Raw genomic sequence first — 26061 nt, forward strand, 5'->3', positions numbered from 1 at the left:
CCCTTGCGCAACTGTTTAGGTTGAGAATTCAGTTTGGTCCTAGAGTTTGGCTTGTTTTTGTTAAGTTTAGAAGGGTATTGCTAACTAGCCCAACCATCAGGTTGAGAGCTAGCTGGGCTGATGGATAGAAAACTTCAACACCCTTATCCCAACCCTCATTTAAACTGGAATTTCACATCACGTTTTCAAGGCATTTTGGGCCTGAATGGACCTGTGTGTTTTTTTCACTTTTGTTTTTTCTGTTATTGCATTTAAAATAGCTCTACTCCATTCCACATTTTCTTTATCCTTGGTTTCAGATTTTCTTTTGGCAGAAATCCAGTTTTCCCTACAATATGTAGTAAAATGCCGATCACTTGGGATTTTAAAAGCATAAGGTGGGACTCATATCACTGGGAAACTATCCAGAATATAAAGTCCTTTCGGTGGCATGTTGCACAACATATAACATAAGCAAAAAATGTTCTAGCATCCCCAGCAAATGTCCAACCCTAGCTTCCCGCGTCTCTTTAGGGCAGCAGAATATGTTGGTTGTGAAGGTAAAAAGAAGGTACGAAAACAAGGAGACTGGAACAGACTATAAATCAGTAGGTTTGGAATATTTCTCCATTGAGTCTCCCAGGACTTGGGATGTCACGGGTGTGAAATGTCCTAAGATTCTGGAGACCTGTCCGGGTTGGTCTTTCCTAGAATACCCAAAAAAAGGGGAAGGAGAATCTTAAAGCCATGTATAGTTTTGGCTTAAAAAATTCAGTAAGTAATCCCAAGGAAGCGAGGAAGGAAGGAAGGGAGGAAGGAGGGAGGGAGGGAAACAGGGACTCTAGAGTGGCTTGCTGAGACTGCATCATTCTTTAGCAAATATAACTGTCTGTTATGCACCAGACACTGTGGTAAGGATGTGGCTACATGGCATGATAAAACATATATTTGGTCTTTGTCCCCATTCCTGGCATAGAGCTCCTAAAATCCTTGGAATTTTCAGAGTGTTAGGAATATCTTTTGTATACTAATGTGGTGACTGAATACAGGTCCTTAGATAGCTTCAGGATAGGGTTGTTTACAAGGAACCAACCATGTGAGAGGGTTAGAACTATTAGCCCAGACTCCAACCAACAGGGAGAAGAGAGGGGCTGGAGATTTAATTCAGTCACCAGTGGCCAGTGATTTAGTAATGAAGCTTCTGTAAATTCTCTGAAACAATGAGGCTAATGGAGCTTTCAGGTTGGTCAAGACGTTGATGTACTGAGAGGGTGACACACTCAGAGGGTTGGAAGTTCTGGATACCCAAGCCCCCATCCCTCCATATGTTGCCCTATGAACCCCTTCCATTTGGCTGTTGCTGAGTTGTATCCTTTATAATAAAACTGTAATGGAGAGTAGAGTGTTTTCATGAGTTGTTCTAGCAAGTTATTGAACCTGAGTGGGAGTCATGGGAACCTTCAAATCTGTAGTCAGTTGGACAGATGTTCAGGTTTCCTGGGGACCCCATTTGTGGCTGGTGTCTAAAGTGGGGGCATCTCGTGGGACTGAGCCCTTAATTTGTGGGGTCTGTGCTAACATTTGAGTAGTGTCAGCACTGAATTGAATTACTGGATACCTGGTTAGTGTCAGAGCATTGGAAAATTGATCGGTATTGGAAGGACGTAGCTGGGGATAAAATGGTGAACAAGAGCAGACATGTTTCTGTTCTTATAAAACTTACAAATACCTTAATGTGTCTGTTGGGTTATTTAGCACTATGCTAAATATCATCCACCTCCAGGTCCACTCACCCTAGTCTTTAGAGACTGACCCTTATGGACCACATCCATGGGCACCCTTCCCTTTATCTCTGGTTGGATTTGACCAAATGGGGAGCCCTGGTGGGAAATCGAAGGGAGGGGGTGAGGTCAGTCAAGATACTTACTCTCCTCACTTCTTCCTTGGGAAGATGCCCTGGGCTGTGTCGCGAGACAGAATTCCACTACTCCTTTCAAGACAGTCTTCTCTACATGGCTTTCTCCTCCTTCCAGGTTCTGTTAACCACTGCTCCTCTTTGTCTCCTTGTGCCAAGGGGGTGGGAACAGTGCTTCAGCTCTTAATCTTGGATTATTGCCCCACAACTCCTTGTTTGTTTGTTTGTTTGTTTGTTTAACACCCTGGGGACACCTTTATAAAAAGTTTCAGAGTAAGTAAACCTGAGTTGAATGATTCTGATTTGGGCGAGCCATCTTATTGGGACCCTAACTAATATAAGCACCATTCATTTAAATGTCAAATTTGTTGCCAAATATGTTGATTTTTGTTCTAATATCATGGATGCTAAACTGGCCATTTAGCTGCTGCTTAAGAAGGTCACCCTCGTTAGCAATGATAAAATCACTTCATAGAATGCTTATCTTGGTATATCCTTTGGCAAGAGAGTATACCTTCAGTGAGGGAAAGAGAAGGGGAACTAGGCCATCCGTTCTGTTTAATAGCATTTGGAATTGCAATTTCAGTTGCCAAAATGCTCTTCTTACCCATTATGGTTCTGGCATTAATACTATATTCCAGGCTTCGAAGACAGAGTAATTGCCCAGGATTTATACCAACATGATACATTCTGATGAGAGGCTGATAAATGTTGTAGAAAGTGATTATTATTAACTGTTTTATTGGTGAAGTAAAACAGGATAGTAGCACTCAGAAGCTCAATAATTGTGCCTAGAACATGTTTCCTTCCATGACAAGCATTATGTTTCTTACCGATCTTTTCATGTGAGCCTATCCCAACACCTCCCCTAGAATCTCTCACAAGCTGTTTTTTCCAAATGATGAATGTCTTGTAAAAAGATACCCATTTATAAGTTTGCCTTTCATAGGAGTTACTTTGAGCCTCCTTTCTTCCTTATTTTGCTTTCCAAAGCCGTTACTGAAATAAAAATTGGGACGGCCAGACCAGATTATCAGAGATGGTTTCAGCCTGTATATAATAATCCATGGATCTGTAGATAAGAGGGAAAGCTTTTCTCCCAAGATGGCATATGATTACATCTCAGGAGAATTGGTGAGAGGTACCTTCATCCTTGATCATTAACCTTTAGAGATAAAAAGCAATTTCAAAGGTCCTTTGCCCCCTAATGCTCCAGATGAGGAACCTGAGACCCAGAGATATTAGATAGGAGACTAACCTGAGAACACAGCTTGTATTAGTATATTGGGGCTGCCTTAACAAAGGACCACAAATCGAGTGGCATAAATGACAGAAATTTATTGTCTCTGAGTTCTGGAGGCTAGAAGTCCAAAATCAAGGTGTTGGCAGGATTGGTTTCTTCTGAGGGCTGGGAGGGACAAATCTGTTCCCAGTGTCTCTCCTTCCCTTGTCAACGGCTGTCTTCACCAAATGTTCATTCACATCATCTTCCCACTAGGTGTGCCTGTGTCCAAGTGTTCCCTTCTTACAAGTACACTGTCATATTGGATTAGGACCCACCCGAATGACCTCATTTTAACTTGATTACCTCCATAAAGACCCTATTTCCAAAATGAAGTCACATTCTAAGGTACCAGTGTCTAGCACCCCAACATGTGAATTTGGGGGTAATACAATACAGCCCATTACAAGAGCTGCCCAAATACTGACTAGAACCTTGGTCTTCCAATGCCCTTGTTCGTTTTTTCCTCTCTTGCACCATGTGCCTTTTAATATTTGTATTCTAATTGCTACAGAGAAGACGTGTTCTTTTTCACGGATGTAGGATACACGGGTGTGGTCAGAACCTCCAATTTTTTTCAGACATTTCAAATGATTCAATTTAGGAGAATATCAGGTCAAAGTAAGTTCAGAGGAGTAAGGATTTATTAAAAATAAAATCGTCTTGGAGGTAAGCAATGAATTTTTTATTATTGTGTGGCTGATAATGTTGAACCTTTTGAGCAAGAGATGAAGTTCTCCTAGACTTGTCCCATAAACTGCAGCTGATATTATCACACTGTGATGATAAATGTGTTTGTCCAGTTATTTTCCTCTTTGATGTGGATCTCTCTGTCCCTGGAGCAGAGGCTTCCATGGAAGCAAGCCTTCCTCCTAGATGTCCTGCGATGAGGCTTTGGCAGAACCACTGCCAATCCTGCATTTAATTCTCCTAAAATCATTTTGTCAGTGTAGAGATGCTTAAAGCATCTAAAGGTTATGAGGTAGCCACATTGGTGCCAGATATCTGAGAGAAATGTTTGCACATTTGTAGGAAGATATTTTTGTTATGTTATGCCAAGTGGTCTTTTAGAGAAGGCAGATCTAAACAAGACAAATTAAAAAAAAAAAAAAACTTTAAAGTTTTTAGTTCATGTACCATGTCACCAAGGTCAGTGTGGCTTGCTCACCCTTGCATTAATGAAAATTGCTTTCATTAAGGGTTGGAACAGAAGAAAAATAACAGGGTGTTGGACTCTTCAGTAATGATCGCATGCTCCCTGTTCTGAGGTGGCCCACCATGCTCACTTTGAAGGTGGGAAATCTGATGATCAGAAAAAAACATCAAAACATCATCAGCTCAAGTGTAGTCCCTCCTAGACCAAGGTGCGTCTCACCCAGGGCAGCAACTGGGATGTAGAACTCTGACACAGTGGGCTAAGGGGCCATCCTAACAACCCAGTACATTCACTAGTGATATACTTAGGTCTGGACAAGGCCAACTTAACTAAGTCACAGGATATGCCTCTTGGCACTTAAAAGAGGTAGTAGTGGCTAGGATTTGCCCCCTGTATCCCTCTGCTTCTTAGCATTTCCCGAAGCATCACCAGCCCTTCAATATATGCCAAGGAAAAAAACTTTCAGTGGTGAAACAAATTTGGAAGATGCCACATACTCCGTCTCTCCTTAGCTACTTACCATGCATACTGGAATATTGAAGGCTTGCACCATGTTTTGCAATGAAGAAGCCATTTAACTTTCTTTAATCGGGTGCTTGCCAAGTCATCTGATCATGGAACCATTTATTTATGTAAAACCTGTAAGTTGCACACAACACATTTTGAGAATTGAGAAATGCTGTCAAAATCTGCCTAAGTTGAAGAGAGATATTGAAGAACAATGTATATACTGAAAAAGAATTTAGATCAAGTTCATAGATGGTCGAGCAAGACTGCAGAGATATCCCTATAGACACTTGTGTGACAGTCCTTAGAATCACCCACAAAAGATTCCTTGTGGCTATTGGCAGGGATGGAACAGTACTCCGGGCTAGCCAGGCTTTTCGTTCATTAGGTTCTTTCTTAATTGTGAGGGTGTAGATGACTGTGTGTGTGTGTGTGTGTGTGTGTGTGTGTCCTGGATAATCAGATGGCTTAAAAAAGAAAAAAAGAATTGAGAAAAGAGTCAGAATGCAGGAAGGGTTTTTGGCCTTTCTCATGGATTTGTGATGTGACCTCTCTCAGTTCCATTCCTCCACTGGTCAGGATGCATAGCCCTGCATCCCTCTGTCATCAGGCAGGCCCTTAGGACCCAGCAGGCTTCCCTGGACACTTGGGACCTCAGCAAATGCTGTCTGAAGGTGAAGGGGGGCGAGGAGGAGGTTGTCAGGCTGATGACATAATGTCTAAGTGTTTGTCACCTCGGGAGGAGCAGAGTGTTGGGTACAAAGGGCCATGTCACTGCTGAGGGAGATGTGAACGGACTGTCCGACTCCCTACAGCAGCCTGACTAGCTGTGCAGGATGCTGGTAGTTACATGTTCCTATAACAAAGACCCTTTGGTTTTATAACGGAAACTACCGTGAGCTAGCTTAAGAAAAAAAGGTACTTTGGGTAGATATTTGAGCATGCAATGGAATTTAAACAATGTGAACAGCCAATCTTAAGAAAGTTCAGAAGATGACAGCTCAAGGGATATGTCTGTAACTTCAGGCTCTGTGAGTCTTAGCTCTCGTTTGGGGTAAATGTCCACTCTCGTCCATTTAGATAGGACACCTCTGTTTGTTCAGGAGAGAGTGGCAATGCCTTGATCTCAAGCCCTCTCTTCAGTTCCAGGGGATGAATCGTGACAGTCTCAAATAGTTATTTAATTTCCTGTTGTCAGTAACTAGCCTAGGGGCGGCCATGTGACCCTGGACAAATGTAGGAGCTATAAATAGGAGGAGGGTGGATATGGATGCTGGGAAAGCTTTTGTCTTCTCAATAAAAAGGAATGACAGAATCATTGGGCATGGCTCTTTCTTCCTTTGCTTTGCCCCTTCTCCGGCATTCAGACATGATGCCCAGTAACGCAAAAGCCATGTTGGGACCTTGACGTGACAAGCACCAGAAGAAAGTTGTGTGCTAGGAACAGAGGGTGCAAAGGAGAAAGAGCAAGGTCCTTCTGTGGTCGAGCCTGGACCGAACACCTCCTGATTTGTACATATTGAGAAGAATGATACCCTGGTTCTTGAAATCACAGTGCACTATATATAATATACTTGCAACCAAAATCATTTCTAGGTGAAAAGTTATGTGGTATAAATACAGATGTCGGGAGCCAGCCCCGACGATCAGAGTGGGAGTCTCAGATCTTTAATGGGGTGGTGTTCAAAAGTGTCTATGAAAGCCACCTTGGTGCCTTGAGATCTCACCAAACCCTCTCTGTGCCAGTCCACACCTGTCCTGGATAGAATTAATCAACTCGTTAAACAACTACTTGCACTAATTTTATTGATCCCTTGTTCTCTGCTAGATATTTTTTTCTGGGGCTTGGGATAGACTGGAGAAGACAGAGAAAATGCTCTCATTTCCCTCCAGGGAGAGTAGACAATAAACAATAATAAATGAAGTGAATAATCTGAGATAATGAGGAGTTCTGTGTGCGATAGGAAAGGAGCATTGTGATGGGGAGTTGTGGGAGGTGTGCATGTGGCCTGTGACGGTGATAGTTGACATGAGCGTTGAGTGACAGAAGGGAGCCAGCTGTGGTAGACAAGGCCTGGGCTTCTGGGGAGGGCTGGGGAGGGCTGGGCAGGCAGGAGCATGGCTGGCTAGAGACACAGAATGAATCATTAATGGGCGTCCACTGCGAAAGGATGCGGGAGGCTGGTCATGCTCATCTCGTAACCGTTCCGGACACTTGGCTCATGGGCTCGTGATGTATCTCGAGGATACTGACAGGGCTTCCTGTTGCGCAGGTGACTTTTCCTATCCTCTGCTTCAGGCTGTGAGAGCCCAGGGAATGGGACGGCTTGGGCAGATCTGCGCGTAATAGACGGTGGTCAGGGTGCTGGACCCCCTTTCCCTTCGAGAATGGACCCATCGTGTTCAGCCACAGCACTGAGGCTCCCCAGGGATCTGGCTTCCTTTGGAATGGCGTCAGGTCCATTCTGGAAGGACTGACAGAGCGTTCAGCAGGCTCCCAGCTGCTTCGGCACCACGCCCCTGTCACCCGCTTGAGTTGAGGTCCCCACACTGAAGTCTGGCTGTACTCCTGGGCTATGACTCCCAGCCTGTCATGACTGGTCATCTCAAGTGATACTTATCAGTGAAGCGGGCACATGAGGTCACAAGGCTAGAAACTCCCTCAAAAGTCCTCCTGCCCTGCATTCCCTCATGTATCTGGCATTACCCAGAACAAAAGTGTGGGATTCCCCCACCCTGACTTTGAGCATGTAGCTGCTGAAGCAGGTATTCACCTAGTTCCAGTAGAGAATCCAGTTTTCTTTTCCCTAACACTTGAAGTTGGGGGGCAGTTAGAACCACTGTAATTATATCCCTGGGCTGTTAGATTGCCTCTGGGGTCCTGTGTCATGAATGGGACCCCAGAAATGTGATGAGTGTTCACCTTAGGAGGGCAAGCTGGCCTGAAAATACCCAAACTACCATTTCAAAACCCTGGTTCGCTTCTCCTGGATCTGGAACCAAACCAACCACAAAATATCAAAATTGGAAGACACTCCAGTGTTAATACCCCTCCTCTTATAGACAGGGGAAAGGGGGAAGTGCACTGACCAAGGTTAGTATTCACAATACAGAGAAAGTCTCTTTGGGATCCACATGGATCTTTCGCAGATGTTTACAGCATTTTGTTGTAACGTGCTGCCTTGACTTATGGAGCAAAGAAAAAAAAAAAACGTATCACCGGTGTGTATAAAGTTCTTTCTTCCTCTGTCTGGTTTGAATCACCATCCTATGTAATGGGCATTCATTTTTCTCATTTAACAGACAAGGAAAGTGAAGGAAATGAATCCATTTAGTAAGTGGCAAAACCGAACTCAAGCTTAGGCCTTCCCGTTTTTATTTGATAGCATTCCCAAGTCCATCTCCGCTTTTGTCCTCTGGGGTTTTGGGGCAAAGCAGAAATTAGCCGTAACTTAGGCAGGGTGGTGTCCACAGCAGGTGTCCTTGGGTGCTAGGACCTCTAAGGAGCGGATTCTGATTTTTAGCGAACCGCTCTCACCTCTTAGAGCCCCTCTATCTGAGGCAGGGTCCCCATGGATCCTAACGTGACTCGATGCTGTCAGCTACTTACTTTAAATGCCACCTCCTCCGGGACACAATGGCACATAAAAGCCCAGGCCGTTAGAACCTCCAGCTCTGTCCAAATCCTGGCTCCAGCCCTCACTCCAGGTGACCTGAGACATCTATCACTTAACCTTGCGCTGTCTCAATGTTCCTATCTGTAAAATGGGGCCAGCTCTAGTACCTTCCTGGGAAGATGGTTGCAGACTAGAAGAGGTAAAGCATTCAGAAGAGGAAACACTCAGTAAATGTCACTGGCTGCTTTGTTTGCTCTCCACACAACGGAAGGAATTCTGTCACAGATCTGAGTTTTCTCCAGCGGTACGAAAAGATGATGTTCACAGTTCCTGAAGACTGGTAGGCGTCCCAGGGTGAGAAGTATATAAAGATGCACTCACGTACAGTTCACAGCTTGACTCCGGAGAGTGAGCTCTTGCAGAGCTTCTACTACAAGGGTATCTTCTTCTCTGTCACTGTCTCCCCTCCAGCAGCAGAAGGCTTTGGCTCACCCACCTGAGAAGCTAAAGCTTGCCTGGAAGTTATGCCTCCAGAAAAAAAGAGGAGTCAGAGCCTCTCATGTAACTTGAAGAGTATGAAAGATCCACTGATAAAAACCACTGCCCCGAACTTTTCCAAAGCACAAAAATTCCCTGCCGACGATTCTCCAGTCCTTGGCAAGGTAACCTTTGTCTGGTTTTTGTAGACTAGGAAAAAAGTTAATGAACCCACTCCCATTAGGTTGTGTATTTGTGCTGAAAGGCTATGAAAAAGGCTACTATTTCAACTGAGTCCTGTCATCTAAAATACGCCCCATGTTTGTTTTATAGTTTCTCAGCGATATTCTGACTTTAATTTGATCACTTCCTGTGAATTTGTGTAGTCCCTCGAGCAAAACCGATTCTCCCTCTCCCCTCTCTCTCTCTCCTTTTTTTTTGCCTCTGATTTTTTGTTTAGATCATCTCTCTCCTGACCTTTCAGTGGCTCAGCACTTCTTTTTTCTTCTTCTTCTTTATTTGCCGTGCACAAGCGAGGCTGGAAAACAGAGCCAAAACACAAACTGTGAAGCAACAGTTCACCCTCACAGAGCTAGTGGGCTTTGTGCTCTTTCTGGCTAGAGCAGATGTGGCCTCGGTGGGCTGTGGGGAACAATATCCCTCAGGTAAAAATAAATGATTAAGATTAGGACCAAAATGATACAAATCCTTCATTTCCAAACAGATCATGAACTGGGAGCTGTGTGGAAAGACGACTGGATTGGGAATCGTCAGGGTCCTGCCCTGGATTTCTTCCAGATTACTCTACCAATCAGCCATCTGGTCTCGGTGAGTACACGTGACTTAGACATACATTTTTTAATCAACAACAACAACAACAAAATAGGGCAAATGCAGTAACAAAACTCAATGCCACCAATGAGTTATAGGCAACAGTCCTAACATTTTGACCAGCTCACTGCAGACCTAGTTGAGTACTTGGTGGATTTCTCCTTGATCCCATTTCCCTTCCTCCCACCCCAGAGACAGACACTGTCCCAAACCTTCATACTTTCATACTTCTTCTCTGGACACCTGCGTCTTTCAACAGTAAGTATGGCCATCCTGCATGTTTTTAAACTTGAAGTAAATGGAAGCACACTGTATGTTCTGTTTTTTTTTTTTTTTTTTCAATTGAGCATTAGATTTCAGCAACATAGGTCTGGCCCATTCGTTTTAACTGCTCCGTGGTATAATGTTTCATGGACAGACCACCAAATGTTTTATCTATCCTACTGTTGATGAACAATTAGGTTGCTTCTAATTTTACACTATTATAAACAATGCTTCAGTGAGTGTTCTTATACATTTCCTATAGTAACATGCAAAAGTTTCTCTAAGATAGCATTTTTTTCAAACTGTTTTGTCTATACCCACCATTAAAGGTACACTTTACACGGACACCCAGCATGTGGGTTACAATTATGTGTGTACACATAGATGTGGAATAAAAGTTTCTCAAAATAATACCCTTATTTTCTATTTAGTTACAATCAGTTTAGTGTGGTCTGGAAAAAAAAAATTGCTTGTTACAATGTACTGAAGTGATCCTCTGACCCATCTCCATGAAGAATTGGATAAACACTGTTCTGGGACACGTGGAATTGCTGGGTCATACGTTATACCCAGTTTCAAATTGAGGAATTTATGTCTTTGTGAGTTCATGTCAGGCACTGAAATGGGTAGTTGCACTGAGCTAGCATTCTAGCTAAAGAAGGCGGCCTTCTAGCATTCTACAAGGAGGCTTTTAGGTCATTTCCTGTGTTCTGTGGCTGGAAATGGAAGTCCTGTTTTAAATTTCTGGGCTTTAACTTTTCACCTGTCACAAGATGCCAAAACAAAACAGAAAACATACTAGACTTCACAGTATTTTGCAGACTGCTTTCTCTTCAACTCCCGGGTCCTGGGGAAGACTTCGGGGTCTGCCACAAAGTGTGTAAGTTGGGGGTGGGGTTAGAGCAGGGAAGGGGACAGAATGAGTAGATGGAATCCTGGGCTTTTCCCCAGAGTTCCTTCCAGAGGATTCCAAGTTAATATTTCTCCATTGTATTTCCATTTAATTTGTAAAAAAAAAAAAAAGTGTGCAGCTTGAAAATATTCATAAACTATGGGTTTAGATGTTCTCCAAGGCTCTTTCCAGATCTAAACTTCAATGAAAATAACTTTTGAGTCTCTGGACATTTAAACTTGCAGCCAGAACCAAAGAATGTGGAGGTTAGGGGGGTAGGGTTCTGGCAAGCAGGGCTGGCCCACCTAAGAGTCGGCCTGTCCCTCCCGCCACGGTGGGAGCTGACATGGACAGGGGGCTCTCAGTCCAGAAGGGCAGTGAGCTTGGGATACTCTCCAGCTGGGGCCACCACCTTGGGGACAGCCATTTCTGTTCTGTCCTATGGGCTTTATCCACATGAGGCTGCTCTAAAAAATCATTGTTTTCATCGTGCTTGTTTATTCTGTGAGTAAGGACCTAATATACATTTTTCTGAGTGTCATTTCTGCCCCCACAGACCGTTCCACGTGCTCACAGTGAAGCTTATTTGCTCAGCAGGGTACACACACAGTTAAACCATTCTATTCACAGAGATGAAATTTTATTATCAGTTTAATGAAACTATTCAGCTCCTCTCAGGTTTATTTTTGCCTTCCCAAATATAGTAAGGTCATAAAAAGGAGAAAAAAAAACTGGTAGTGAGTTGGTAGTAAAGTGACTTCGGGGTGGACAGATGTTAATTTATGTGGAATCGTGGATTCCTTCCTTAATAGGCTTGCTTTCTGTCTTGCTCTCTGCACCTCCCCGGGCCTGGATGCCTGCCTCCTCTCAGATTGCAGCCCTTCCGTTCAATTTGTCCTGCTTGCACTTCATCCTCCTTAATCACTGTTTTCATCACATCACTCCCAGGCTCAGAAACCCTCCAGGGATCTTCATTTCCCACCATGCGAAGTCCAAAAGCGGCTGCCTGTTTCCGAGGCTTCTCCTAATCTATTCTTTCCTTACCTCTCTGGCTTTATTTCCTTTGCCAGATGTGGTTCTGGTTCCTGTAGCTTAGAGATAATGGAATTTTTGTACACGCATCACCACCCATCCCCTCACAACCCCCACCAAATTTGAAATCTGCTTCATTTAAAATGATTTTATTTATTTATTTGAGAGAGAGCACGAGGCAGGAGGGGCAGAGGGAGAGGGAGAAGAGACTCCCCAATGAGCAGGGAGCCTGACATGGGGCTCGATCCCAGGACCCTGGGATCATGACATGAGCTGAAGGCAGATGCTTAACCGACTGAGCCACCCAGGCGCCCCTGCATCATTTTTCTTAAGTTCAGCCTAGTTGCCTTAAACAAGAGCACACATACCAGCAAGGATTACTTCCCTTGCCCATAGGCGAGTCACTTGCCCAGCGGGGCTGCAGGACTCTCTGGAGACAGAGGGGCAGGGAAGAAGTTTATGTCCCTCTGTCCCTCCATATCCTGGGAGAAGATGCACTGGAAAGGTGACTTTACTCACTAAAGTCCTTGCTGAAAAGCTCTGTGGGTTTGACAACACAGGCAGAATGTACACAACTCAGAAGACAAATACGAAAGATATTAAATTTCAAGACAGGAAGGGCTCGTTCAAACCCTTGGAAAAAGGTCCACCCTGTATAAGGCAACATTCAGCAGGTCCCTGAGCCCCAGAAAAGATGCTGTGGGGCTGGTAGAGGAGAGTCCTGAGAAGGCTTACCTACTGGGGCAGGCTTATCACATCTGCAAATACAGTTTCTTTTCAACTTTTCACTTACTGTGGTGTGTGTGTGTGTCTGTTTAGTGGCCATGTCCTTTGTTTTTCTGGAATGATTTCCGTAAGTCCTCATTCTTCCACTTAGCAGCTGTATGATTTGGGGCAAGTTTCTTTATCCATAAAGTAGAAGTACTAATGGTACATAGTTTTTGGCATTGTTGTGAACTGACTGAATGAGATAATGCATCTAAGGAGCGCAGAACGTGGTCCAAGACCAAGGTATTAGCTATTATTTCTATTACAGTTATTGTAAGTACATGTAAGCTGCTCTTTGAGCAGCTGCTGAAATTCCACCTTCTCTCAAAATACCCTCCGGTCACTTTAGTTGAACAAGCATTCACTGAGCGCTCAGTACATGCTGGGCACTGATAGGACACTGATAATACTGTAAGTAACATGTTGACCTTGCCCTTGGGTAGCTTACCTTCTAGTAGGGAAGACAAACCTGTAAGTAGATGATGTCAGGTTTTTATTTTTATTTATTTATTTTTTTTAGAGATAGAGCAGGCACATGAGAGGGAGGGGCAGAGGGAGAGAGAATCTTAAAATCTTAAGCATACTCCATACCCAGTGCTGAACCCCATGGGGTTCAGGCTGAGATTAATGGCTAAAGAAAATGCAGTGCGTGTGTGTGCATTTTCAGATCGACGGGCTCGATCTCACAGCCCTGAGATGACCTGAGCCGAAATCAAGAGTCAGGCATTCAATGGACTGAGCCATCCAGGTGCCCCACATCCTTCCAGTCTAGGGCTGGCCTGTCCAATATAGTCACCACTGGCCACGTGTAGCTGCTGCGACTAAATTGAGATGTGTTCTCTATGTAAAATACACGTGGGATTTTTAAGACTTGGTTTGATAAGAGAATGTAAAATATCTAATAATAGCCAGTATAGTATTGATTACCTGTTGAAATTCTGGGTATACTGGGTTAAATAAAATATATTTTTTTATTGAAGTATAGTTGACACACGATCTTGCATTAATTTCAGGTGCACAACATAGTGGATTCAACAAGTCTGTGAATTACGCTGTGCTCACCACACATACAGCTTCCACCCGTCCCCATAGGATGCTCTCACAATACCACTGACTCCATTCCCTGTGCTGTACCTTTTATCCTTGTGACACAGTCACTCCGTAACTGGAAGCCGGTACCTCCCACGCCCCTGCACCCATTTTGCCCATCCCCCCACCACCCTGCCCTCTGGCAACCATCAGTTTGTTCCCTCTATTTATGGGACTGTTTCTGCTGTTTGTTTATTCCTTTCTTGTAGATTCCATATATAACTGAAATCATGGTATTTGTCTTTCTCTGACTTATTTCACTTAGCATAATACTCTCTAGGACCATCCATATTATTGCTATATAAACATACGCACGCATGCACGTGCACACCCACGCACTGCATTTTCTTTAGCCATTAATCTCAGTCGACACTTGGATTGCTTCCATAACTTGGCTATGGTAAATAATGCTGCAGTAAACACAGGGGTACTTATATCTTTTCAAATTATTGTTTTCTTTTTCTTTGGGTAAATACCCAGCAGTGGAATTACTCGATCATACGGTGTTCTTATTTTTAATTTTTTGAGGAACCTCCATACTGTTTTCCCCAGTGGCTGCACCAATTTACATCCCCTACAACAGTGCCCTAGTGTTCCTTTTTCTACCCGTCCTCACCAATACTTGCTATTTCTTGCCTTTTTGATTCTAGCCATTCTGACAGATACAAGGTGATGCCTCATTGTGGTTTTGATCTGCATTTCCCTGATGATGAGTGCTGTTGAGCATCTTTCCACGTGTCTGTTGGTCATCTATATGTCTTCTATGGAAATATGTCTCTTCGTATCTTCTGTCCATTTTTAATCAGATTATTTGTTTTTTTTTGGTGCTGAGTTGCGTAAGTTCTTATATTTTGGATATTAACCCTTATCAGATATATCATTTGCAAATAACTTCTCCCATTTAGTAGTTAGCCTTTCTGTTTTGTTAATGGTTTCCCTTACTCTACAAAAGCTTTTTATTTTGGTGTAGTCCCAATAGTTTTAGTTTTTGTTTCTCTTGCCTGAGGAGACATACCTAGAAAAATGTTGCGAAGACCAATGTCAAAAAGATGACTGCCTATATTTTCTTCTAGGAGTTTTATGGTCTCCAGTCTCACATTTAGGTCTTTAATGCATTTTGAGGTTTGTGTTTTGTTGGGGGATTTTTTTGTGTGATATAAGAAAGTGGTCCAGTTTCATTTTTTGCATGTAGCTGTCCAGTTTTCCCAACACCATTTATTGAAGAGACTGTCTTTTCCTCATTGTCTATTCTTGCCTCCTTTGTTGTAGATTAATTGACCCTATAATAGTGGGTGTATTTCTGGGCTCTTTATTCTGTTCCACTGATCTATGTGTCTGTTTTTGTGCCAGTACCATACTGTTTTAATACTAGAGCTTTATAGATCTTGAAATCTGGGATTGTGGTACCTCTTGGTTTGTTCTTCTTAAGATTGCTTTGGCTATTTGGGGTCTTTTGTGGTTCCATACAAATCTTAGTATTATTTGTTCTAGCTGTGTGAAAAATGCTGTTGGTATTTTGATAGGGATTGCACTGAATCTGTAGATTGCTTTGGGTAGTATGGACTACCCAAACCCATGAAGGTCAGTGATAGATAAATTGGTGTGAATGCAGTCATGTATACTCTCCTTGGACCCGATGAATGAGAATGTATCAAAAGCTCTCACCTTCCTCTAGGATTCTCATTCATTAGGTCTATACTCTAGGGAGCAATTTTAGGCTGCTGTCTACTCTTTAGGACTATGGGCAGAAGGGAATATTGGTTCTTCCCATCCATGAGCATGGAATATCTTTCCACTTGTTTGTGTCATCTTCAATTTTTTCATCAATGTTTTCTGATTTTCAGAGTATAGGTTTTTACTTCCTTGGTTAAATTTATTCCTAAGTATTTTATCTTGGTGTTGCAATTGTAAATGGAATTATTTTCTTAATTTCACTCTTTGCTACCTCCTTATTAGTGTATAGAAATGCAACTGATTTCTAGATATTTGTATCCTGCAACTTTATAGAATTCTTTTAATAGTTTCTTAGTGGCATCTTTAGGGTTTTCTATGTATAGTGTTATGTCATCTAGAAATAGTGATTGTTTAACTTCTTCCTTACCAAAAAAAAAAAAATTAATTTCACCTGTTTCCTTTTAATTTTTAAAAACTGTACTACTAGAAAACTTAAATTTATGTGGCTCCTATTTTATTTCTATTGGACAGCGCTGGTCTCCAGTGATACAGGGTGTCGTGGGAACCTAGAGGGGCAACATGTCATCCAACCTGGAGGTGAAGGAGTGCTGCCTGGAGGAGTGAATTCATCCCGAGCTGAGTCTTAAAGTTGGTGCAGATGTTATCCCGGTAAGGACACATCTTGAGGATATTCTGGATTGAGGTAACAGGAAAACCAGGGAAAGTGTGGTGTTGGGGAGGAGCCCTAAAAGGCTTCCATAACTTGGCTATGGTAAATAATGCTGCAGTAAACACAGGGCTATCCCCTGGTTGGTCCCCAGCCTAAGGTATTATGAGTTGGGGACTGGAAGATGATAAACATTTAACATCCAGTAGTCATTAAATGCCCTGGTTCTTGTCTTATGCATGAGGTCTGGTTATGCTTCCACTCTTTGAGGTTTTGGACTAACAGCTGTTGAAAGTTGGAAGTTTATGTCTCTACAAGAATAAGACCATCCTGGAAGATAGGACTAATGCATTCACATACACTGCTTGGAAGGCAGAATGCCATTTTCCCTTCTGCACATAGTCCTAGAGAGTGGACAGCAGCCTAAAATTGCTCCCTAGAGTATAGACCTAATGAATGAGAAACCTGGAGGAAGGTGAGAGCTTTTGATACGTTCTCATTCGTCAGGTCCAAGGAGAGTATACATGACTGCATTCACACCCGTTTATCACTGACTTTTAATGAGACTACTTCTCACCAATAAGGAATACAGTTGACCTTTGAACAGCACGGGTTTAAACTGCACTGGTCCACTTATGTGCAGATTTGTTTACAAGACAGTACTGTAAATGTATTTGCTCTTAACCTTTTAACATTTTCTCTAGCTTACCTTAAGGATACACTATATAATACATATAACATACAAAATATGTGTTGACTATGTTATCAGTCAGGCTTCCAGGCTATCAGTGAAGTCTTGGGGGAGTCAGAAATTATACATGGATTTCGACTGTGGAGAGTTGGGGCCCTTGACCCATTGTTCAAAGGCCAACTGTAGAATCATTTATCAGATGATATTAATCTGCTTCTCACTCTTTAATGTACACATGACTCATGCAGCAATCCTGTGAAGATGCCACTTCTAATCCATAGGTCTAAGGGTGGGAGCAACAATCTGTATTTTTATCCAGCTTCCGGGTAATGTCAGTGCTGCTGGTCCACGGACCTCAGTTTGAGTTGCAAGGTCTTCAGAGTCAGTTTAGTACAGTTCTTGCCATGGCAGCCGTCTACATTGCAACAGCCTGATAAGTCATTAGAAGCCTCTGAGGGCAGATCTATCATCTCCTTTATGCTTCGCCTCCTCCTCCTCTGTGGAGCGAGTCTAATTGTTGGAACAGTTTTTCTTGTCCCTAGATGCTATCTGGGAAATTTCTGTGCATTGGTCCTTGTTCTATTTTTGGAATCCCTGAGATAATGAACCTGATCTCTCTTTCTCATGACAGCCATGTGGAAATTTGAAGAGCATTTTCATATTTCTCTTAATTCTTCTTTTCAGTAGATTAAATCTCCTCCTCTCCTTTGGCTGTTAATCATAGGACCGTCTGGACTGTCCCGGGAATCTGTGCTTTAAGTGTACCTCTCCTAGTTGAGCACAGCATTCCAAGCTTTGTCTGAACATCAGAGAATAAGATGGGCCTGTTACCTACTTGGCTGTTGATTCTGTACTTCTGCCAGAGTCCTCAGTCATCTTGGCATGTTGACTACTCTTTGGGTATCAGTGCTTCTGAGCCCCTTAGTGGACTGAGCTAGAGAAATGTATGTATGCTTATGTCCATGTGATTTTTCTTATTTGTCCAACAATCCATCCATCTATAGAAAATGCTGAGTTTATAGTGATACTTTTACTCCAGTTCAACTGCCTAGGTTTATTCCAGTTTTCTCGTTTTCCACGTTTTTAACTCCCTTCCCTAGGAGTAAAAAACCTGCCTTCTATGATCTTGAAGATAGTTACCTGTGTGATCAAACTCTTGGGTAAAACCAATCTTCCGTCCACCACCACTCCCCTCTCCGCATGCGTGCTATGTTCACGCCACTCAAGTTCCAACACACTCCCACTTCTTCTGGGACCCAGCTGATAGCTTTGGGGATAAATTATTTGGGAAGGGATGGGAAGGGGGATAGAATTAGGAGGAGGAGAAAGTTGTTTTTCTCTTTTGACTTCTAATTTATACTAACAGGTTTTCTAATATTGACTCATCGTTGGCCTTTCACATTGTGCCCTGCTTTGACTTTTCTACTCTTCCATTTAAGATTTCTTGGTAAATTAATTTATTTTGCTGACGTGAAAAGGCTTTGTAATGCTAGAAATTTTCTTAGACATTCCCTTAAATTCATCCTCTTTGATTTCTACAGGGGGAATACAAAGCTTTTCCTGGCTTCTGTGAATTTCTCCAGAGCCTTGCTTTTGGAAATGCTACCAGAATGATGGTGCAAATTACTAGTGGTGGAAATTACTGATAGGTCTCAAAAGCAAGGAATCAGAGACTATCTGCTTTCCAATGGTGATGTATAACTTTCACCAAAGCCACACCCATATTTATAATACCCTAATGAGTTTTTTTTCATAGAAACAGAACTAAGATTCCTAACATTTCCTGAAATTTAGGAAAAAAAAGGAAAGAAGAAAGAATTCCACTAGATGCCCATTTGTTAGCCCAACACTGGAAGGTATCAGCCTTAAAGAATAATCTGTGAGGGGGCGCCTGGGTGGCTCAGTTGGTTAAGCGACTGCCTTCGGCTCAGGTCACGATCCTGGAGTCCCAGGATCAAGTCCCGCATTGGGCTCCCTGCTCGGCAAGGAGTCTGCTTCTCCCTCTGACCCTCCCCCGTCTCATGCTCTCTCTCTCTATCTCATTCTCTCTCTCAAATAAATAAATAAATAAAATCTTTAAAAAAAAAAAAAGAATAATCTGTGAGTAAATCAATACCAATACAACTATCCTTCATCTCTTCATATCTAGCCTGCCCCCAAATATTTTCTTGGAACGCACAAGAAGGTTAATTGAAAAGATAAATCTGCTCTGGAAAGCATTTGCATTTTAAAGAGAGATGGAATTTGGGGAAGTGCCATGTAGACATTTATCATTCTACAAATCATGATTATTATCAGTGACTCAAAACCTGGAGCAGGTTATGATGGTTAAATAATGTCCGTAGTTTTGCTCTTTGGGAAAGCCTTTGTCCCCCACCTGATCATTACCACATTGCCTTGGGTCTTTTAGGCCTAAAGCACATATGTTGCTTATATTTAATTTTGGAGGCAGCCATTTTGCAGATATGATCTCCTTCCTCTGACAGATAAGGCCTGGATTGCTCTCCTTTTTATATTTCATTATTCACACTTTCTTCCCCATCTCCCACCAACCCTCCCACCATTTCTATTTAAGGAAGATATCTATTATGTATGTAGATTTATCCAAAAAGATCTACCTATCCCACATGTGCACGCACACACATACCCACAGTACGTGTGCACTTCTCTGTACTTTCTAATTTTTTTTTTCTTGACTAGGTCACTCCTAAAAAAAAATCTGAGTATGACAAAAGCTGGCAACAGAGATAAGAAGGATGATACTTTTTGATTGTGAGGTTTGACTTAATCTTCACCATGATAAGTTGACTGTTGGGGAACTGTGCCTCCCTGTGAATTGCACACTTCAGCTGGGTCACTGGCTCTGGCCACCCAGAGAGAGAGTAATTATCCAAATAAGGAAATGCCTGAAAACAAAGAATAAATAGAAGTTGCATTTTAGAAGCATGCTCGTTCACAAAACTGGTAGGTCCCATTCATTTTAGAAGTGCCTCAGCTGGAATACTGTCTGAGCCTGTGATTAGAACATTCATTCATTCATTCAACATTTACTGAGAGCCTTCCAAGTGCTGGACACTGGCCCAGGTGCTGGAGAGGTATTAATAAGCAAAGAGAAATATGGTCCCTGATGGTAAATTTAACAACTGGTTTTCCCTGAAGCAAAAGCTCTGATTTTTCATACTTGCCAATGTAAATATGAAAAATCAGAACTAAAATATTCCCACCACAGCCACTGTCAAGCTACCCATGTTCCTCATTGCCTGGCACATAGAAACTGGCAAACATCATCATATCGTGATCATAATTAGCATCATTAGTCTTGATTTAACAACATAATAATAAGAAATTCATGACCTACCCGGGGAAAGTCTTTAGATGGGCCAAGGGTATGTGTGTGGAGAAGGGTCTGAAAGATGCACATTGGATTTGGTATGATAACCTCAGAAAGATGTAGGATGTTCCTTTTCCTTTTCTTTTTTACTGAAAAAATCTGTAAAATGTGAATTTTAATGAGTATGTATTTTTTAACTTTTAAAGAAAGAATTTACAGTGTCCAAGTGGAACGAGCACAGATTTCACCTGATGTGGGCCCAATTGTGACCAAATGCATAGTGGATATAAGGCAGTTGTTATGAGATTCATTGCTAAATGATTGTTAAATTGTTTTCCTGGTGAAAAGTGACAAAGTATTGACAGAAGGTAAGTATTCCAATTGCTGTAGAACACATCACCCAAAACAGTAGCTTAAGACAATGATCATGTTTATTTTGCTCACAGGTTTGCAATTTTGATGGAGCATGGTGGGGACATTGTGTCCCTTCTACTTGGCATCAGGTGGGGTGAAGAAATAGAATTGGAAGACTGAAGAGTAGAAGCATCTGAAGGGGCACTCATGTGTTGGCAGTAGATGCTGGCTGTGGGCTGGGACCTCCATGTGGCCCCGCCACATGGCTGCTTGTCTCCCAAAGGTGAGTGTCCCAAAAGAGAGCCAGGTTCAAGCTTTTATGCCCTAAACTTGGAAGTCACACATCTTTTCTCCAAGTTCTTAAGGTAGTCACAAAGCATCACCCAGGTCCAAGAAGAAAATTAGACTCTACCTCTCTTGGTTGGCAAGTTCTGCAAGAATGTAGGAACTGGAATATCAATGTGGCCAGTTTTGGAAAAGACAACCTGCTCCAAGAAATTCTCTCCCTTTTGATGTTATCTGCACCCCATATCTGCAGAGAAAACATGGAAAGTCTCAGTTGCCCTGTTGAATGTGAGTATTGCAGCTTCGTTCCAAAAGTAATGCGTTGTAAAAGTTGTAAATTCTTATGTGGGAAACCCAGCAAACGTTAGCATTGTATTTCCCATGCCTAGCAAGCCATGGTTTTTAAATTAATTTCCATGTGGACTGTCAAATTTATCTTAACGGCAAAGCAAATGGACTCATTACAAAGATGGTGGGAGTCTACCTTTGTTTCGATGGACTCTGAGTTTGTACTTTTGTCTCTAAGCTTACTTCTCAAATGCAAACAAAGAGCACAGAAAGGAGATTCATGAAAATGAATGTTTTTCAAAGGAATTTCAGATATTCCGCTTAATGCATATAGGTGTCCTTCTTATTACCTGCCAGCCACAGGATATACAAGGCTATGTTGAACTTGATGTGGTGGTTGAGAGTCCAGTGCATTCCTCCTCTTATTTCCTTATTAGGGTTTGAGTCAGTTCATTCATTTGTATCCACAACGTCCCTTAGTTCCCACTGGAGCATGCATAAATAGAACATATTAACAGGAGACTAATCACCAGATATGTATGGATTACCCGTAGAGTAGCAGAGAATTGTCAGAAAATATCCAACTAATGCAGTCTAACAGATTGGAATCTTACCCGATGGTATGAATTGGTAGCCCCAAACCAGTTGTAAATGAGATATGCAGGGATTCTCATTTTTAGAGCTATTATTACTGGAAGTTTATATTTCTTTGAACATATCCAAGTTGTTTCCTTATTGAAGATGAGGTCATTGTATAGCAGAGGTCTCAAAAACCAAGCTCTTTTGGCAATGGACGTGTAAAACAAACAAAATGATTATTCATGGTTGGATAAATCAAATTGAATTTGAACAAAGTTCTGTCCCCAAATATTTTCTTGTTCAGGCTGAAGACAACCATGAGACATTTAAGACAATATATTGTTTTTCAGAAATTTGTTGAAATTTTGAGCAGTCCTTTTTCTCCCATAACTACAATGCCAAAAGAGCAAAATGAGTAAACTGACTGCCAGTATTGTCCCTGCTTCAGTGGAATTCAAATATTGTGTGTCCAGATATTTCTGTTCCTTGACGTATACTTGTAAGGAATACTTGCTGATAGTTAGCCTGGTGGTTCTTCATTTCACCTAGGACAACTTTTATACAACTAATTAGTTCTTGGGGCTCACTTCCCAAAGACACAGGCCAAGATGAGGCCAAGGAATGTATATTCTTTAGGAGTTCCCCTTATGATCCTGGGAATCAGCCCAGCCTTGGGAACAACTGACCTAGAGCATTTGCTAACTCCTAAAATTTTTGTGAAGGAGTTTTGCCTTGATAGAAGTTTCTGTGGCTCAGGACAAAATGGTGTTATAATTCCTTTCTGTCCTTGGTAAACAAACATTTTACAGTAGAAACTCAGGTTTACACTAAACTTTTTTATATTGACTCACTTTGTAGTAGAAGCTAGAACTTTGAAAAAGAGGTAGGAAAAAGAATTCTAGTTCATTTCCCTCTTGAGCTTTGTTTTTGGACTGAAATTTTTGTATATTTAAATGTTGGATGTAATGATGGTAATGATTGTCATTATTTGCTCAATTTTTTTAGATATCCCAGGTCCCTCCAGCTAGAACTCATGAAATAAACAATTTCAAACTAAAGTGGCAATTACTGGATAGAGCCACAAAGAATAAATAAGTTTTCCAGGGCGCCTGGGTGACTCGGTTGGGCATCTGCCTTCAGCTCAGGTCATGATATCAGGGTCCTGGGATTGAGCCCCACATTCGGGCTCCCTGCTCAGCGGGGAGTCTGCTGCTCTCTCTGCCTCTCCCTGGCTTGTACATGTTCTCCCACAAATAAATAAATGAAATCTTAAAAAAAAAAAAAGTTTCCACAGGTAGAAGAGTAGATAAAAGATATTTCCAGGTAGAGGGAACATAATAAAGGCACAGATGCTTGAAGATGCCTGGCCTACTCAAGGATGGGTGAATAGCTCAGTGTAGCCAGGATCCAATATATATATGGGAGATATCTATGGCTTGAAATATTCGGTCCTCGGTGATGGAAGCAAAGAATTCTCTCTTAAGTTCTGTCTCCAATTGCCTGGCATGGCTTTTTGAAGAAATATTCTGAGGCTGCATCTGGCTCTGGGACTGATTAGGGCTCAGAAGAAGGGGCAACAGTACCCAGGCCACATCTTTTCTCTTTCACACCCTCTCTTAGTTTGGCATATATATATATATATATATTCAATGTCTTTGTCCTGCACTTGATTCTCCTTGGGCTATCTTTGACAAGGGAGTTTTGCTTTTGGTTGCCATTTTTACCCTATTGGTGAGTACTGGGGCAGGACTCTGCTGGAACCGATGGAAGTGGTAAGAGCCAGGTGAAATACAACCCTATGTTCACTTCTTGAGTTTCTGAATCAGTGATCCAGTCAAAGGAATGGCTATTAATCTGATTGGCTGTATGGATTTCCATTTAAAAGTTGTTGGGGCACAGGCCTATTTTTTTTCCAGAAGAAAAAGAGATAAAGTAGAAATTAGATCCTACTTCAATGTTGACCAAGAAAGTTTGCACTGTCAAAGCACCTGCATTATTATATATGTAACTTTTGATTGGTGAATAATTTTTCAATTTAGTTTTTCCAGAAACCAATCCAAATACATGCTTCTAAGAAATTTAAAAATGTGTATTTACCTGCTCAAAACTGTAATTTATGTGAAACCCCTTTTTGTTGTTCCCATTTTTAATTATACCTAATAATCTCATTGGGACAAAATATATATAGGCTTTCCATTAGTATCACTTGAAGATTTTATATTTAATTGGCATGTTTTTTTCAATTCTAGCACTTTCTTGGGCGGCACATTTTAGCACTTTAAAATCAGGAAGTGTACATTGTCATGTCTATAACCATCTCCCATAGCATTTCCTGTCCATTCCAACTCTCACCTCCCATTCCCTCTCCCTGCTCCTAGTTATTAATTCTATGCTGCTTCTTGACCATTTTAGAATTGGGAAAACAGGGAAAGTGCATGCACGGAGGATGGATGATGCTTTCTGGTGTTGCAAGAATGAGAGAATAAGAGCGTGATAACTAAGATAGAAGATGTGTCCCTCTTCCTCTTCGTTTTGAAGGTGGCTCCGTGGAAGCTGGAAGTTTGACATGACTCTTCCCCAGTGTCTTAAGGTACCCGATATATCTTTCATGTTCCTTTAAATACTTTATCCAACATTTTAAAATTATTTTGGTTTAGTAAGGTAATAATGTAAACTGGTTATTGGTGCTGGAGTGAACAATTTTACTTCTACCTAGAGATTAAGTTAAAAACCCTAGAATATCAATCTACAGGGAATGTTAAAGGTTTTCCAGTTCAGCCAAGGCTTTGGGAATGGGGCCTTGTCCTCGAAGAACCTTCTCCTTGCTTTAGGTCTACAGGTTGAGGTTGGTCATTCCCTCATGGTGATGCTTATGGCAAGTTCTTAAACACTTCCTGCCCAATTATTTTGATCTTAAAATAGCAGTCTTCAAGCCAACCTAAATCTTCTAGTTGCCGCACACAGATAAGTTGTGTAAGGCTCAGCAAAGCACCAGAGATATTTGGGGGTCAGACTGCAGTTCAAGCCTCAGTACCAGCACCTTTTAGATTTGTGACCTGTCCCGTTACTCAACACCTCTGAACCTTATTCATTTATTCAAGCCATGCAGAAAATAATCACTGTAAATGAGGTTTACACATTTAGAATGTGTCAGCACTAGCCTGGATGCTGGGCATATAGTGCTAAACAGACATAGTTCCTGCTCCCAAAGAACCCTGCTCATGAGAATATACAAGGAAGAGTTGTATTTACAATCCAGAAGCTAAGTTCTCCAATAGGGAGAGCCCAGGTAATGGGGTACACTGGATAGATAAATCTTTTGGAGAAAATACTTCAAAGCTGAGACAATGAGTGCCTTAACTTTCTTCCCTGCAAAATGGGGACACACCTACCTTGCTGGGTTATAGTGAGGAAACAGACAATGAGTATAACCTCCCAAAGCTGTGCCCAACAGTTCGTTATTGGGCCAGAAAACATATATTGAGTAGTGACTGTCCTAAGCACTGGGGATTCAAAAATGAGTAGGGGGCTGTCCCCATCCTCATGGGTCTCACAGGCTAGACGTTGAGCCCTAGCTCCCGAGGCTGCACTATTACTGCTCTCATCCCACTTACCTATTCAAGTGTCTCAATCTCAAGAGCACCAGCTTAGGAATGCTTCTCTATTGTCCACTGTTGCACGTTCAGTGCTTAGCAGTTCCTAGTGGACCTTTGCTACTCACCCTGCACCCTGCCTTATCTTCTCTCTCTTACCTCTCCAGCTCCCACCTGTCCAACTTGCAACAGTCCACTCCTGCGTTTATTTGCCTGAAGGTCTGCTCTGTCTGGCATGGGCCACTCGGGCCACACCTATGCGGGGGAGCTTCAGAGCGATGGGGAATTAAGTCCCACCCCAGCTGCTCCACGTCCTTCACACTCTGAGGAATTATTTCTAGTTACCCCATGGCGATAACTCAATTGATAATTCACCCTCCATTGGCTGTTTTGCCTTCCTGATCTTACTTGCCCCACTTCTTCACCACTGATGTCAGGGGTTCCCCCCAACTCCCAAATAAACCACTTACATTTGAATCCTTGTCTAAATGGCTGTCCAAACTAAATTGTCCACTCAGCACCCAAATCCTTATCTTGTATTTAAATTATCCTGCTGCCTGTAAAGAGCCCCTCTCTCACGATGGGAACTGGAAAGGTCAGGTACACTTTCAGCCCCAGGTGGGTACATGACCTGGTCTGTGCTCATCAGATACACCCACTCCACTCCCTTCAATTGGAAGCTCCTGGCATGACGAAGGAAATGCCCAGAATGGATTCTGTTGCCAGATGGTAGCAGAGACAACAATTTGAATGCGAGTGTCCAGCATCCAGTGTTGGTGGAACTATGGTG

The 26061-nt window shown here is 42.2% G+C and overlaps 1 long non-coding RNA gene across 1 annotated transcript in view; it reads left to right on the top strand.

The window, feature by feature from the left end:
* LOC115942033 (uncharacterized) overlaps nt 1-26061 on the top strand; it is a 56266-nt gene that overhangs the window by 21246 nt on the left and 8959 nt on the right. Inside the window, exons 7-12 of the long non-coding RNA XR_014139922.1 lie at nt 8928-9118; nt 9658-9761; nt 16015-18720; nt 20379-20809; nt 20884-21099; nt 24091-24268. This is a non-coding gene — a long non-coding RNA (uncharacterized LOC115942033). The remainder of the gene's footprint in view (nt 1-8927; nt 9119-9657; nt 9762-16014; nt 18721-20378; nt 20810-20883; nt 21100-24090; nt 24269-26061) is intronic.

This window comes from Leptonychotes weddellii, chromosome 14 (assembly GCF_054177405.1).
Source record: "Leptonychotes weddellii isolate Sample4059 chromosome 14, ASM5417740v2, whole genome shotgun sequence".
NCBI classification, from domain to species: Eukaryota; Metazoa; Chordata; class Mammalia; order Carnivora; family Phocidae; genus Leptonychotes; species Leptonychotes weddellii.